This window comes from Marmota monax, unplaced genomic scaffold (assembly GCF_021218885.2).
Source record: "Marmota monax isolate L192 unplaced genomic scaffold, Marmota_monax_Labrador192_F-V1.1 WCK01_AAM20220418_F8-fsc00159, whole genome shotgun sequence".
Lineage (NCBI taxonomy): Eukaryota > Metazoa > Chordata > Mammalia > Rodentia > Sciuridae > Marmota > Marmota monax.
In genome coordinates this window covers 1,083,068-1,098,605 of record NW_026694999.1, presented here as the reverse complement: position 1 = coordinate 1,098,605, position 15,538 = coordinate 1,083,068, and the positions used below count along the sequence as shown (strand labels likewise).

General features: G+C 35.6%; 1 pseudogene; it reads right to left on the bottom strand.

Moving 5' to 3' along the window:
• The window catches only part of LOC124081336 (FGFR1 oncogene partner 2-like), a 65,562-nt pseudogene extending 58,541 nt beyond the window's left edge, over positions 1–7,021 (bottom strand).
• Between the last annotated feature and the right edge of the window lie 8,517 nt (positions 7,022–15,538).

Below are 15,538 nucleotides of genomic sequence, written 5' to 3'. Positions count from 1 at the left end.
TTTATATTTCACAAAAGAGTGAAATAATGTGGTACACGTCTTTCTATATCTGGCTTATTTCACATAACATAGTGATTGATATTCAGTCCTCACCACATTGTCAAAAATGACAAGATTTATCCTTTTATATGACAGAAGAGTATTCCATTGTGTGTATATACTTTTTTTTTCTTCATCTATTCATCAATTGATGGGCATTTAGGTTTGTCCATCTCTTGATTATTGGGCATAGTGCTGCAATAAGCATGAGAGTGACTGTATCTGATTTGACCTTTTAAATGAAATTAAAACTAAAGTGCCACTTGTTAAGGTTTGTATTTTGAATGTCTCCCAAGAGTTCATGCATTCAAGGTTTGGTACTCAATGAAGCAATGTTCAGGGGTGGGGCTTTTGGGAAGTGATTTGATCATGAGGGTTTTAACCTCATTGACAGATTAATCCATTGATGGATTCATAGTTGAATGGACTATTAGAAGGTGGTGGAAATTCTAGGAGGTGGTTCCTAGTTGAAGGGAGCAGGTCTTTGGGAACTGTATCTTGTCCTCAGTCTCTCTCCTTTTCTTTTTCTCTTTGCTTCCAGGCTTCCATGAAGTGAGTACCTCTGTCATCACCCACCATGTTCTGCCTTGTCAAAGACCTAAAGGGACAGGGCTAAGTCTCTGTGGATTGAAACATCTGAAGCCACAATTCAAAACAAATATTTCTTCATTTTTAAGTTTCTTTTCTCAGGTGTTTTGTCACAGTAATGGATAGCTGAATAACACACCAGTATTCGTCACTCCTTTTTTTCTTTTAATCTTGTTTTTAATCTTCCCTTAAACATTTGACATAGCCTTGTTCTTGCAAAGGTAGTTCTTACCAATGAGTAATATTATCACTTGTTTTTAGAGTTTGAAAGGAATTTACTTCTTTTGCTAGAGAAACATAAAATCTGTTCTGTGATAAAGTGAATCAAAGAGCTCAATGGATTAAGATGATCATACATAGGTGTACTTCCTTTTATGTATTCTGTTCAAGGTTTAATGAGGAAATGTTTTGTTTGATTTCCCTTCTTTGAAGCAGGAATATTCATTTCCTGAATTTTAAAGTTATTGTTATATTCCATATATTGTTACATTCCATATAACAATATTCCATATAACAATGGCTTTTGAATTTAAAAAGATGCAAACACAAATAAGTTTCATATTGTACGTCATTTTTGAATGGTATTATACTAACATTATTGATATAAATACAATTTTCTTTCATTAAACTGATTGTGTGGTTTTTACAAGTAACAATTTGTCTATATGGACTTTGGTCCTGGGGAACTAAGTAAAAAGAACTAGTCTTGGGAGTTATTTATGTTGCCTGAAGACTCAGGGCCCAGAACAAAGGAGATGAAGATCTAAGGGAAGGAGACTAGCCTGGAAGCTAGGAAATATCTAAAAATTTGAGTCTCTAACATCAGATAGTACAAACCTGGGAACCCAAGTATAGTTTCTTACAAAGTAACTGTGAACCAGTGTGAAAAGTTGAGCTCACAGGAATTCCCTTGGGCACAAGATATGGAGTAAGGATTACTTTATAGCTTGGCAGCAGTATATCTAAATGCTGGGAAAGAGTTAGATCCATTTAAACACTTAAAGTTATTAAAGTTTTGCTTTCAAAATCAGATCTCTCAATGGAGGACAGTCCAGCTAATAGGATAATTGAACCAAGAAAGAATATCTAAATAAAATTCCTTAAGGACTGATATAGGAAACTTTCTTCTAAGGCAACAAATCCAGAATTTATTAAATTGTACCATGGAAATTCTACAAGCAAATCTAATATTAAAAGTATTGAAATATTTTTTATAGCAATATCCACGGGGACTTTTTATTCCTTGACCTTGTTTTGCTCCTAGATTCAAAATCCATACAAATTAAGTGGTGAAAGCTGACAAAATGTTTGAATGAGCTTAAAATGGCACTTTATGAATTTAAAGTAGATGGAGAGAGGATGACCTGACATTTGCCTAGAGTAACATACCCACTAATTGTAAGCTAAATGGAAAAAATTGTTCATGAGAGTAAAAATATCTTAAGGAAATGATAGCTTCAAGAAATTTATAATGTAAAAATCCTCTGGGTAAAAAAAAGTGGTGTGAGAATTGGCACCTAATGAATTATTATACAGTAAGATAAAATAGACTTTAGGATCTTATAGAAATAGCTCCGTATGAATTGGGCGTCCGCTGATGTTAGGCACTGAACTTGACATTGCATTTGTTACCTCATCTATCCACACACTAACCCTTCAGAGTAGCTGCCACTCCTCATTATGTAGATAAAATGAAGAAGCAATTGAAGAAATAGGCTTCAGTGAGGTTGAATGATTTGCCAAACCTGGGATTAGAAGCTATATTTGCCTGACTCCAAAGCTCAATTTTTTTGAGCATGGGAAAGACACTTTCTTAAATTCTATCTCTTCCCATGTTATTTGTTACGACATCAACAAGGAAAATGTATATTTGGAGAGGTGTCCTGTTAACACTGGAATCACTTATCACCTTGATCATGATAAAAATATAGAATTAAAAACAAATTTTGTATCACTACCTTTAAACATTTGCAGCTAAATCCTTTTGGTTACTTGAATTTTGATACACATGTGAGTTTTCCTGAGGAAATAAAACACCATACTTTTTGGGAGTGGGGGGCTCAAAACAAATTGAGAAATGAGATGGAAAGTAAAGTATATGAAAAATCAAAGTCTTTTTTTTTCTTTCTTTCTTTTTTTCATTTTGTTTTAACTGATAAAAACTAAGTTTAAGGGCCAAATACTCTTGGGAAACAAACCACAGCATTAGTGAAGACCACCTACCCAGTCAAGATATTATGGGCCACTGGTGTTGGGAAGAGCCTGCTCCCAGGAGCAAGAGTGAAAATCTGTACTGGAGGCTAAGAGTTCTCAAGAGGAAAAATGGTACCAAATTCTTTCTTTTGAAATTTGTTCATCAGATAAATCACTACACCTGCTGAGAGCAGAGTTGAGGGGCAGAGAAAGGGTAGTTCTTGCAGTAATAATACCATTTTCAAAAATCCCAGCATTCCTCTCATTTCTCCTACCTCACTGGGCTGAGCTTCTAAAACTGACCTTAGGTTTCCCTCACCGGGAAATCAGCAGCCTAGAATGATCTGGGCACCAGTTTCCAAGACAATTCTTTACCAGTGTCTCAAAGAAGAATCACTGCCCCTTTAAGCATCCTCTTGGGACCAGTCATGGGAAAGATACATTCTACCCCGAGAAAGCTCTAAAATAAGGGCCCATTCCTTAAATCTACTGCATAGCTATTCTGTTTGAGGTTGAAAATGTCCTCTCTGTTCTCTCCCCCTTCCCCAAATATGTCCAATTTTGTTATTATTTTTCTTTCTTTCTCCACTTTATTTTTCAGTGCAACATATCACTAGTTCTGTAAGGAAATTTAATGCTATTATTAAGAAATCTAATAACATATATAAATGCTACAATAATAAACGCCAGAAAACTTCAATAGAAGCCCTCTTTTGCTTTCAAATTCACAGGGAAAAATTAAAAGCTATATCTATTGAGCTTCAAAAGAATTAATGTTTAAAATCTAATATTTTCGACAATATGTATGCAATGTTAGAAATGAAAGGAAACTCTCCTTTTTTGTTATACTCAATCTATGTGAGAAGTTTTTTTTTTTTTTTTTTTTTTTTAATTATTTGGATTCATGAGAATAGGTAGTGTTTCTCTGGTACCTCAAACTATTATTGTAACACAGAGGGGTTATGTCTTTCCTTTCAGAATTCAAAAAGGTAACAGGGCACACAAGATTATAACCACACTGTCCCCCACATATACTAACTTTTTAAGAAAACTGGAAACAGATTTTAACAAGTATTTCCAGGTGAATATTTTTGAGTTCATTATTTAACATCAGCTAAACTTATAATAAAGTCTCAGTTATTTCTAAGTGAAAGAAGAAATGTTAGTTATCTATGGCTGTGAGATGGATCAACCCAAATTTTGGCAGCTTAAAACAACAAACATGCATTATCTCACAGTTTCTGTTTTGGGCATCTGGGAACACTTTTTTTCTGGTTAGTTCCGTCTGGCTCAGGGTCTCTCCTATGGTGCAGTCCAGTGCCTCCAGGGCTGTATCGACCTAAAGCCTGGAAGATTCATTTCCAAACTTTATTCATGTAGTAGGCTGTCTATTTTATTATCTATCTATCTATCTATCTATCTATCTATCTATCTATCTATCTATTGCTGTTGGCCAAAGATTTTTCTACAGGCTACATGTGTGTCCTCATGACCCAGCAAATAACTTCCCTGAGGGTGGTGCTCTGAGAGTGACATCACGTTGTCTCTATGTCCTAATTTCTGAGTCACACACCATTGCTCTGTCATATTCCATTTATTGTGAATGAGTCACTGGGTCCAGTAACATTTGCAGTGAAGAGTATTATTACACAAGGATGCAAATACCAAGACACGGATCACTGTGGGGCATCTTGGAGACTGGCTTCCAAAAAGGACGATGGGAGAAAGTTTCTTAATTTTTCACTTTTACCGGGATGCCACAGCTTAGCCCAAATTAATCAGAATTTGTTTACTTAAATTTAATAGAGGGAAATCTTCAGCAAAAGGATTAATATAATCCACCTACCATCTCTGGGAGCAGAAGCTTCCCATGCATAGCTTTTTAATTTCCATTTGTTCTGTGAGTTCTGGGTTCTTGACACTTTAGTGCTATGTAGACAATGAGCTATTTGATCATCTATTTACCATGTATAAAGTTATGTAGTTATTTTGCAGAAAGACATTTTAAACCTGTGCCATCGTGGCTAATACCATGTCATAGAATTGTTTAGGTCTAAGAAGTCTGTTTTTTTTACTTATGGCTTTCATCTTGCCTTCATATTTATTTCAACCAAAAAAAAGCATTTACAACACATTCCTGAGACAGAACTGGTGCAGAAGCTTCTGCAGCCTGTGTCCCCCAGGGCTACCATGAGGCCAGGGTCTCTTCCATATGCTCCTCACTGTCTCTCCTCCACTTGTGGATTATATAAACTCAGGTTTCCTCATAATATAGGAAACCATCAAAATCCCCCTGTAATAATAACATCACCTTGAAACTCATCAAGTATTTCTTCATATAGTTTATACTTAAGCCCAAGGACAAGCTTATAAAGGCTACTACTTTCCTTGGCTCTGAATAGAATAGTTTGAGGCAGCTAATTATTGATCTTTTGTTGCCTACCAAAGCTTGGTGTGAACAATTTAAAGACAGAATGTCAGAAGCACTCCATGGCACACATGAAACATAGCTTCCCCACAGTTTAAAAGCAATTATACCAAGGTCTACAGATTTACAGAGAAACTCCAGGTTCTCTCTAAAATTGAATCCTTGTCTCAGCTGCTCTTAAGCATTAAGATCTCTGCAGCCACTGGCACCTGTGACGGGTTTCACTGTCCACATTTCCTATGCAAGTGTGTTTCTAAGTCAAGAAGCAACAATCTCTGATCTGCCTGAGCCCATGGAAGGCTTTCACAGTGTCCAGCATCTTTGTTGAGATCCTTCTAGACTTACCTCCACGATAAATTTGCTTTCCCATAGAGCCATATATCATAATTTGCATTGGTACAGCCACATTAGAATATCACATGCCCTGAGTCTTAAAGATGCTAGCTTCTGCCACATCAGTTAAGAGCTGATTGGATATACGCCATTATAGACCTCAACATATCTTGCTACAAAAACACATGACATAGTCCTAAAGATTCTCTATGTGTTTGATATTTTTCTCTCCAGTTTTTCTACTCACATATTATTTCTCAATGTTTCCAACAAACACATCAAATCTTGGTATCTTTAAAGTTATCCCCCCAAAGGACAGAATCCCCCCAAATGATGAGATGCCTGCCTGGACAGGTATGATTGCATTCTTTCTGCCAAGAGGCTGGTTCCCAAAGAAATAAATGGAAATTAACCAAGATGAGCATGTCCAGCTTATCTTTCCAAATTTACCACCTAGAAAAGACTTACTAAGATTGTGTGTGAGTTAGCAAATAGGCAGACATCAGCTACAAGTGGATTACACTGATTGAATAAAGAAACACAAGGAAATACAACCACAGTGAAGAGAAATCTCACTCTTTTTACTCTGTGATTGAGAAGTTCTCTTAGATGTAATAGAGACTTAAAGGAGTCAGAAATCTTTTATCTTAGGAGAATGTGAATGTTGACCGTTGTTGTGAAAGTGTGTTTGTGGCCACTAGAAAATGTCTATTGTGGTATTTGGGAAGAGATGAACACATTGGCCAGGAAAGAATCAATTTTGTCAGAGAAATGTACTCTTCTTCCTCACCTGCCCTTTATGCCGAACAGCATAGTGATCTGGTTTCAAAACCCCTTTCTTTTCCTGAACCATCTTTCTTAAAGGTCAGCAACAGTCTCCTGAAAGCCAAATCCAACAAACGTTTCTCAGTTCTTTTCCAATATGATTTCTCTTTGATATTTGAAACTTTGCTTGTTGAAATGGTCTTTTCATTTCCCCCAACATTTCTTTTTCAAAGCTCTCTTCTGCCTTAGCTTCCTTAACCCTGCATTCTCCAGGTTCTTTGGTCATGTGTCTTCATGTTCCTTCTCCTTCTCCTGTTCAGGGTCATCCTTAGGTGTCTTCCCCCATCTCCGTTGTCTTCTACCCATCCACTGTCTGCCTGGGTAGGGGGCTCTTCTTCGTGATTTCTGCAACAATCTCCCTGAGAGTAATTGAGTGTGCTACATTTTTAGTCCCAAACTGAACTCCCAGCTTCCTACTGGACATAGAACATACATATATTTTCCATATTCAGAGTAAATCTTTTTCTTTTTTCTCTCCCCTATCCTGCTCTCTCTTCTGGAACCTGCTTACCTGCTTTTCTTCCTGTAGTCCTTACCTTCACGGATCAGCTCATCACTCTTCCTGTCACTCAGACTAGAAACAACAGGGTCATCTTTAGTTGCCTCATTTTCCATGGTCATCTGGGCAGGTTGAAGACTGTTTATCTTAGGGATTTCTTATGCACTGGAATTAGTTAGACCTGGGTTCTGTCCCAGCTCTATAATTACTAACGAGGACTCCAGCAACTTAAACTTCTCTAATCTTCAATTCCTTCATCTGTGAAACAGGCTTAGTGAATAGAATGTACCTCAAAGGGATGTTATGAAATTTAATGAAATAAATGTGCGTGGATTCCTTAATACAGTGACGGATACAGAGGCGTAAGGCCGCACACATTTAGCTACTTGTTCATCTAATTCTGGATTGTCTTCCCCTCTTTAGATCTGCTACCACTGTCTTGGTTATTTCCCTTTCTCGTACACATTCCTGACTGGTCTCTTTTTCTATAGTTTCTCTCACTTTGAATCCATCATCTAGACTGTCACAAGCTTTATCTTAGTAAAGCCCAGGCCCATCATGCCACACTCTGCTGCTTCAATGCCCCAGTGGCTCCCTTAGTTTAGAAAATAGTGTTCAGCCCTTAGCACAGCGTCTGTGCTCTCCGTAATCTGCTCACCACTTGCTTCCCTCCTCACACATGCAGGCTGGAGGGACACTGGTCTTGTCTCTGAATGTACTTTCATAAACCCATGGCTTTCCCCCCCGCCCCTTCAAAAGAATGATCTCTCAGCCTGAAATTCTTAAACTTTTCATGCTTCAAATATGGACTAAAATTCCTTTCCCTTCTGCTTAATTAGCAAAATTTCTTCTTATTGTCCTCATAATTTTTTCTTAGCCTCATCCTGGTGGTTTATATATTCATCTCTGCAACCTCATTAAGTTCCTTAAGAGCAGGGACTACATCTAATTCTTTGAACTCAGTCATCATATATCACATGGCCCAGCCAGGTGATTAGAAGACACAGAAATTTTAAAGTTATGTCTTCTACTCCACAAAACAGTTCATGGTTGTGATCTCTATTTGCCTCTTTTATACTTCAATGGTACTGAGCAATGCATGGCCTGATATGGGCAGCCTATTATAGGCAGCCTGCCACATGGGTACAGAGGAAAATTGGGAGGCCAGTTTGCCGCCATGACATAGTTAAAATGTAAAACATGAAATCCAAGATATAACTGCTAGTTGTAATAAGTAAACAAAACCACATAAAATTTTTAATTAAAATAGTCAGAACAGTTATAGCAAGGATCCAGATGGACATACTTTTCAGAAATTATTGTAGGTTTCTCACACCCTGAGAATCATCAGTTCTAACTTAGAAACAGGTATGGTTTGAAGAATCACATAATCAACAGATCTCTTTTCTGTGTTCATGCAGTTTTATTTCACAGTCTCGTTTGTTTCTTGGTTTTATTGAAGTTCTGGGCCAAATGTGAACCCTGTTGAGTTAATGAACAAAAGCATCCTTTGCTAGCTCTGCTAAAACTTGACTATAGGCTATTTCACAGTGAACACACCTCAGATTCTTAAGCCAGGTGCCAATATGCTCTGCATTATTCATAGAGAGAATTAAGAAAGGCATCACAGTGTGATGGATTGGAAATGTTCCAAGTTCCTCAATGCCTGATAAAGTAATATTTTCATTTTCAAAATAAATGAAATCTCCATTCACTGGATTGAAGCACAATTTGTCCATTTAAGTCTCTGCTCCTGAGTGGCTAATGCATCCATAATTTCTCCCGTGCTTCTAATGTCCTAATTGCAAGACCCACACACAAATATAAATCTAATAAACAAAAGAAACTTTTGACTCCAATGTAAGTAAAATTATGATGATTTTCAAAATCTAAAGTCCATGCTTATATAAGAACAGGAAAATATGAAAAAGAGAGGAAAACCTGATTTTGTTATCCAAATGCATCTACCCTGTGCATTATTATGTTTCTAGGTGTTTCCTTATGCATTTTACAACCTTTAGTTATAATTTGATAAATGAGTAGAATCTTATAGAATCATCATTTAGTCTTTCATTTTAAACATTTTATATTAATAAAACTTTTCATACATAAAATTTAAAGTTTTAGAATAGTTCATCATATGACTGTATTATCATATGACCAGTCCCTATGGTTGGGTATCTGGGAGCCTCTTAAGGTTTTTGCCATTATAAATAATCATGCACTAAATAGTTTCATGATGTAAAACTTTTCTCCCACTTCATATAAACAGAAACCCATTTCCTGAGGGGAATCTACTTTATTACCTTGTTGAACTTGATATCCTCCATACAGTTGAGCACACAGGAGTATGGCCTTAAGCACCACTTCATTTTTGTGGAAACTGTCTTTGGTTCAAGAAAATCATATCACCCAGGGTAAGAAAGTCTTTGCCACAACGTTTTGTCTGGACTTTCATTTAGGCTGCTAAGCTAGTAAATAACTTTGTTCATTGAGGGAATTGGCCTCAAATGACAGAGAAAAGATAGAGTTTTGGATAACTCATTTAATTTTTGCCTTGCTTGAAATGTGTCCTATGCCATTACTTTTCAGGTATTTTCAACTATTTAAGTAGTTATTAAATTATTTTAGCTTAGGCTAGTTTTCGTGTGAATAAAATTATAAGCCTGAAGTAATTCTGACTAATAAAAATGAGACTTACTTGGGATGTTTATAAGACTGCTGAATATTAAACCCCAGATTCCCCTTCTTCCCATGAGGAAAATGATAACACACAGACTAAGCCTCTGCAAAAAATCCAGGAACAAGCTAAAAGATTCCTGCAGAAAAGTGCAACACTAGTTTCATTAAAGCTGGTGGAAAACTTCATGACACTTTCATGTGCTCATCCTGCCCCAACACCAGGAGGTACATCAAATGCACAGATACCAATACAGTTATAAGAAACACAAAGAACAGAAAACATGACCCAATCAAATAAACAAAAATTTTCAAAACTTTACCTAAAGAAACTGAGCTATGTGAATTACCTGACAAATAATTTAAAATAACTTTTATAAAGCAATGAGAAAATGGAACTATGGTCTGATAGTTTAAAACTATGGTCTGACAGAACAAATGAATATTTATTCAAATGTCTTTAAGCAAATAATAACAAACCAAATCCAACAGCACATTTAAAAAGATTATAAACCACAACCAAGTGACCAGGATTTATTTTGGGAGTCAAGAATGGTTTAACACATTAAACTAATAAATTTCATACTACATTGACAGAATGAAGGATAAAAATCACAAGATCATTTAAATACATGCAGAAAAAGCATTTGATGAAATTCAACACCTTTTCATGTTAAAAACATTTGTTGAACCAAGAATAGAAGGAAATGGAAGGAACATAATAAAGGTAATGTATGAAAAGTCCACAATTAACCTCATGATCAATCAATGGTGAAAAACTGAAGTATTTTGCTGTAAGACCAGGAAGAAGACATGGATGGTCATTTTTGCCTCTTAGATTCAAAATAGTGCTAGAAGTTCTAGTCAGAGCCATTAGTCAATAAAAAGAAAAATTCTATATTGGGAGAGAAGAAGTAAAATTATTATTATTAAGGTTCTGGTTTCCTGTCTTGTCCTATATTTTTCCTTCTCGTGTACTTTCTCACCATTATGACACCATCCACCAAGAATTCTTCTCAAGTAAAGCTGTTGCCATGTTTTTGAAACTTCTCAACAATGAATGAAGTAAGCCTTTTAATCATAAAGTACCCAGCTTCAAGTAATTCACTGTAGCAATGAAAAACTGACCAATGCACAATCTGTGAACATGAACTATCTTTCCACTTATTGTCTTTAATTTATTTTAGTTGTGTTTTGTAGTTCTTATTGTGTAAGGATTTCACTTCCTTAGTTAAGGATTTTATTATTTGGATGTTATCATAAACTCAATTGTTACATTTTTTTTATTAGCCCATAGAAAGGTACAATTGTATGTTGTTGGTGGGATTGCAGACTAATACAACAACTCTGGGAAGCAGTATGGAGATTCCTCAAAAAACTAAAGATAGAACTACCATACAACCCAGCTATATAGGACTCTATGGCTCAAATGTTTTCAAACATTGCTTATCTGGTACATAATAGCTCCCCATTGTTCCCTTTGTGTGTAGAGTGTGGGTTGGGGTGGAGAGAGAAGAATAATGTGGCTCTTAAAGAAGCAATTAATTATAGAAATTCCTACTGTCTTAAACTTGAAACTCTATAAACCCTCAAATCAGAGGCTTAGTCATGGACCTCTGTTCTAATTTTTTTCTTCCTGCCATTGATGGAGATAGACATCCTAAGAAACAACATGTATTTGAAAAATATGGTTGCTTCACTCATATTTTCAGGAAGGGTACACTGTTGATCTATCATTGAACAGTGCTCTCACAAAGCCAGAATGCGCGGAACAAGTCCACAGTGCTGAGATTTTATTACTTGCATTCCTGGTCGGCTTGCTCTTCAGAGAAATTTGTAGTATATTGATGAGCTCCTTGTTTCTTGCAAACAACCTTAGTTTTCCAATCTTGCTGTTTTTTAAATCCTTGTGTTTTGAAGATAGAGATTGCCATTCCTCATTCATTTATCCACAAACAAATATGGCTAGTTCAGGGTCTGCCGGTTAGTGTCTTTTCCCCCTATAGGGTCCTTTCATTTTGAAATATTCTTTTACTTCTCTATATATTCCTAATATTTTATCCATTGTCTCAGTGTTTATCACTTTCCTATATTGTATCCTGGTACTTCAAGTAAATCTTTATCTATTATTTCCACAAAAGAAGAATTTTTATCTGATTCCTATTCATAGTCCCTATATTCTTTCTCAACATAGGTTTCAATAAAACTTGAAAGAAATTGATATCTCTAATAAGAACCCAATGTTAAGGAAAAAGACTTTCGAAAATTGTTAAATTATTCTATTTTTAAAACCAGGACTTTATAAATATTGGTTGTTATATTTTGCTTATGAAAACCTATGCAAAGCTGTTAAAAAGGTGGGTTTTTTTTAGTTTTTATTCTGTTTTAATAAAGTTATTGTTATGGTTTGAATATGGGGTGTCCCCCAAAAGCTCACGTGTGAGACAATGCAAGAAGGTTCAGAGGAGAAATAATTGCATTGTGAAAGTTTGAACCCAACTGGTTAATTAATCCCTGGTGGGATTAATTGAGTGGTAACTGGAAGCAGGTGGAATGTGGCTGGAAGAAGTAATTAATTGGGGGCGTGACTAGGGGGGGTATATATTTTGTCTATGGAAAGTAGAGTTTCCTCTCTCTGCTTCTTGATCACCATGATGTGAGCTGCTTCCCTCTGTCACACACTCTACCAAGATGTTCAGCCTCACCTTGAGCCCTGAGAAATGGAACCGGCCCTCTGTGGACTAAGACCTCTGAAACTGTGAGACCTCAAATAAATTTTCCTCCTCTAGAATTGTTCTGGTCAGATCTTTCGGTCACAGCAGTGAAAAAGCTGACTAAAACAGTTATTTAGCATCAATACACCAAGAAAATATTATATGGGTCATACAAATGCAGTATCTAAATGTGAATGTATAAAAATAATATGTATTTGATGGAGTGACAGGTGCCATATGAGTCATCCTGCCATAATAAACTCTAAAACTGGGAAACATAGGAAGCAAATGTTTTCCTCACAGTGGCCAACAGCAGTGTAAGACTACACAGTGACAGGAGGGAATTTCTCATCATGCTTCCATGATTGTCTAGTTCTCAGCCTGAGTGCAAATTTACTGACTATGGCACAAAGAGCATAAGAGGGAAGGAAGAATAAAGGTTTTCAGAACAACTGAGAAGACAGAGCTCAGAGCTCAGGGCAGGTTAAGATGCTTAAATCTATGGGTTAAGGCATGAGAGATAGGAAGGATGTGCAGGGAGGTGATTCCAAAAGACTGTGCAGAGCAATGCTATCAGCCCATGGGTAGGGCTTGGGATATGCATGTATAGGGAAAGACCACGTGACGCACACTGGGTTCAAGGTATTATGAGATTAATAGTGCAACAGATGTACTATAAAATGGGCAGTACTGGAGAAAAGCAGTCCTAGTGATATTCTGGAATAATCTCATTATTTACCTCCTTAATACTTGTAGCACTCAGCAAAAAAACAAAACCAAAACCAAACAAACAAACAAACAAACAAACAAAAACCCACCAAAAACCAAAAACCTGGTACCAGCCCAACACACAAAGACATACACTAAATTCAAGGACAAATGTCTCAATAATATCTACTATCATCCTGCCCTTACAAACTCTAAAATCAAGACCTAAGAAAGATGTGAAAAAGAAAAAAAAAAGAGTTTGGAGATTGAGTTCTGCCAAATTACAGGGATTAAGGGACCACTTTGGGATTCATGCACAGCCACAGTAACAGCAAAATCTCATCTTTAAATATTAACATAATCAATGTGAAATTGAACTACTTTCTAAAGCAAGAAAGAATACTTCTCTGAAGAAGATGTTTAAAATCCAGAGTTTTTACAATGTATTATTCAAAAAGTTCAGTATTTTATTTTTAAAAACCACAAAGCATTTAAGGAAATGGGATAATTTAATCCATACTCAAGCATAGAGTGATCACTATGAATCAACTTTGAAATGGCCCAGTGGTTGAATTTCAGAAAGACCTTAAAGCAACCAATAAAAATCACTCTTAAAAAATGGCAAATGTAGACTTTACAAGTGAGAAGATGGGGCGTCTCCGCATAAAAGTGGTAACTACAAAAGTTGAATCAACTGGGAATGCTTGAATGGAAAAGTACAATAACAGAAATGAAAATTTTACTAACAGATGAACTTAAGAGATGATTCAAGATAGAAAAAATATGTTAAGAAACTTGATGACAGGCAAAGAAAACTATTTGATTTCAGTAACAGAAAAAAAAATTGAAGGAAAAAAAAGTTTTTCTTCAGTAAACAAAGTGTTATGGGTATATGGGACACTATATAGTAGTGTAACTTATGTTTGGATTAAGTTCCAGAGGAGGAGAAGAAAATGGAAAAAGAAAGAAAGAAGGAAGGAAAGAAAGAAAGAAAGAAAGAAAGAAAGAAAGAAAGAAAGAAAGAAAGAAGGAAGGAAGGAAGGAAGGAAGGAAGGAAGGAAAAGAAAAGGAAAGAAAGAAAAACATATTAGAAGAACTAACTACTAAGAACTTTTCAATTTTGAGAAAAATGCCAACATAAATGCAGAAAGCTCAGCAAACCTCAAGCAAGATAGATATAAAATAATCATAACTAAGAACATGACAGACTGCTGGAAATCCAGAGAAAGACGTGTGTGTGTGTGTGTGTGTGTGTGTGTGTGTGTGTGTCTTTGGTACTAGGGAATGAACAAACCAAGGGATTCTTTACAACTGAGCTACATCCCCAGGTATTTTTATTTATTTATTTATTTTTAGACAGGGTCTTGCTAAGTTTCTTAGGGCCTTTGGCCTAGAACTTTCAATCTTCTTGCCTCAGCCTCCTAAATTGCTGGAATTACAGGCATGTACCCCCATACCTGGCAGAAAGATGAAGTCTTGAGAACAACCTCAGAAAAAGTAAAAGTATGTACAAAGGGATTGGGATAATAAAAATTGTTGATTTCTCATTAGAAACAACATCAACTAAAAGACAAAGGAATGGAATGTTTAAAATGGTTTATTAAAAAAGAGAGTCACTCTAAATTTTATATCTAATGAAAACATCCTCAAAAATAAGAATAAAACAAAATCTTTCTCAGACAAAAATGGATAGACCTCGTGACCAACAGACTTGAACTACAAAACATTTTATAATATGTATATTAGATTGAAAGAAAATGATATCAACTAGAAAACTTAAGTCTATGAGGAGGATTAAAAAGAACTAAAAATAACAAATTAATGGGCAAATGTAGACTACTATTTTTATTTGCATAATTTACTTTAAATTAAAAATAACACTGTAATTCCGATTTAAAACACATAAAAATGCAAAAGAACAGTGCTGAATAGAAGGTACAGGCATCAAGTAGAATTATGCTGTTGTAAGATCATTATACCTGTGAAGTGTGAAGCAGGAAGTAAGAAGTATAAGCAGGAAACAGGAAGTGGGGAATTTGTGCTACTATAAAGGACAATGAAGAAGCAGGAACTGAAAAGTTTGAAGTGTGAATTGTGAAAAGACATAATACTAACTCTAAAGTGTGCATTGTTAATTTTAGAGCAATAATTGAAATGACACATACTTTTAATTCTCAAACAACAGCTAAAAGATAGTAGATATAGCTAAGAAGCCTATAGACAAAACAAAATGCTAAAAATATTTTATAACTCAAAAGAGGAGTGGAAAAATCCCCAAAGGGCAATGGGAAATAAATATTAAAATTATAAACAGAAACAGTAACTAAAAACACTTATATAGGGACATTGATAAGAGTCATAGTTCATGGTATCCCTGAATTAGAAGTAGCTCAGTGATCCACCAACAGATGAATGGATAAAAGATTGTTGAATAGCCATGTAATAGAATACTACTCATCAATAAAAAAATAAGAAACACAACATGGTTGTTTTAAAAATATTATGCTGAGCAAAGGAGCCAGGATAAAAAGT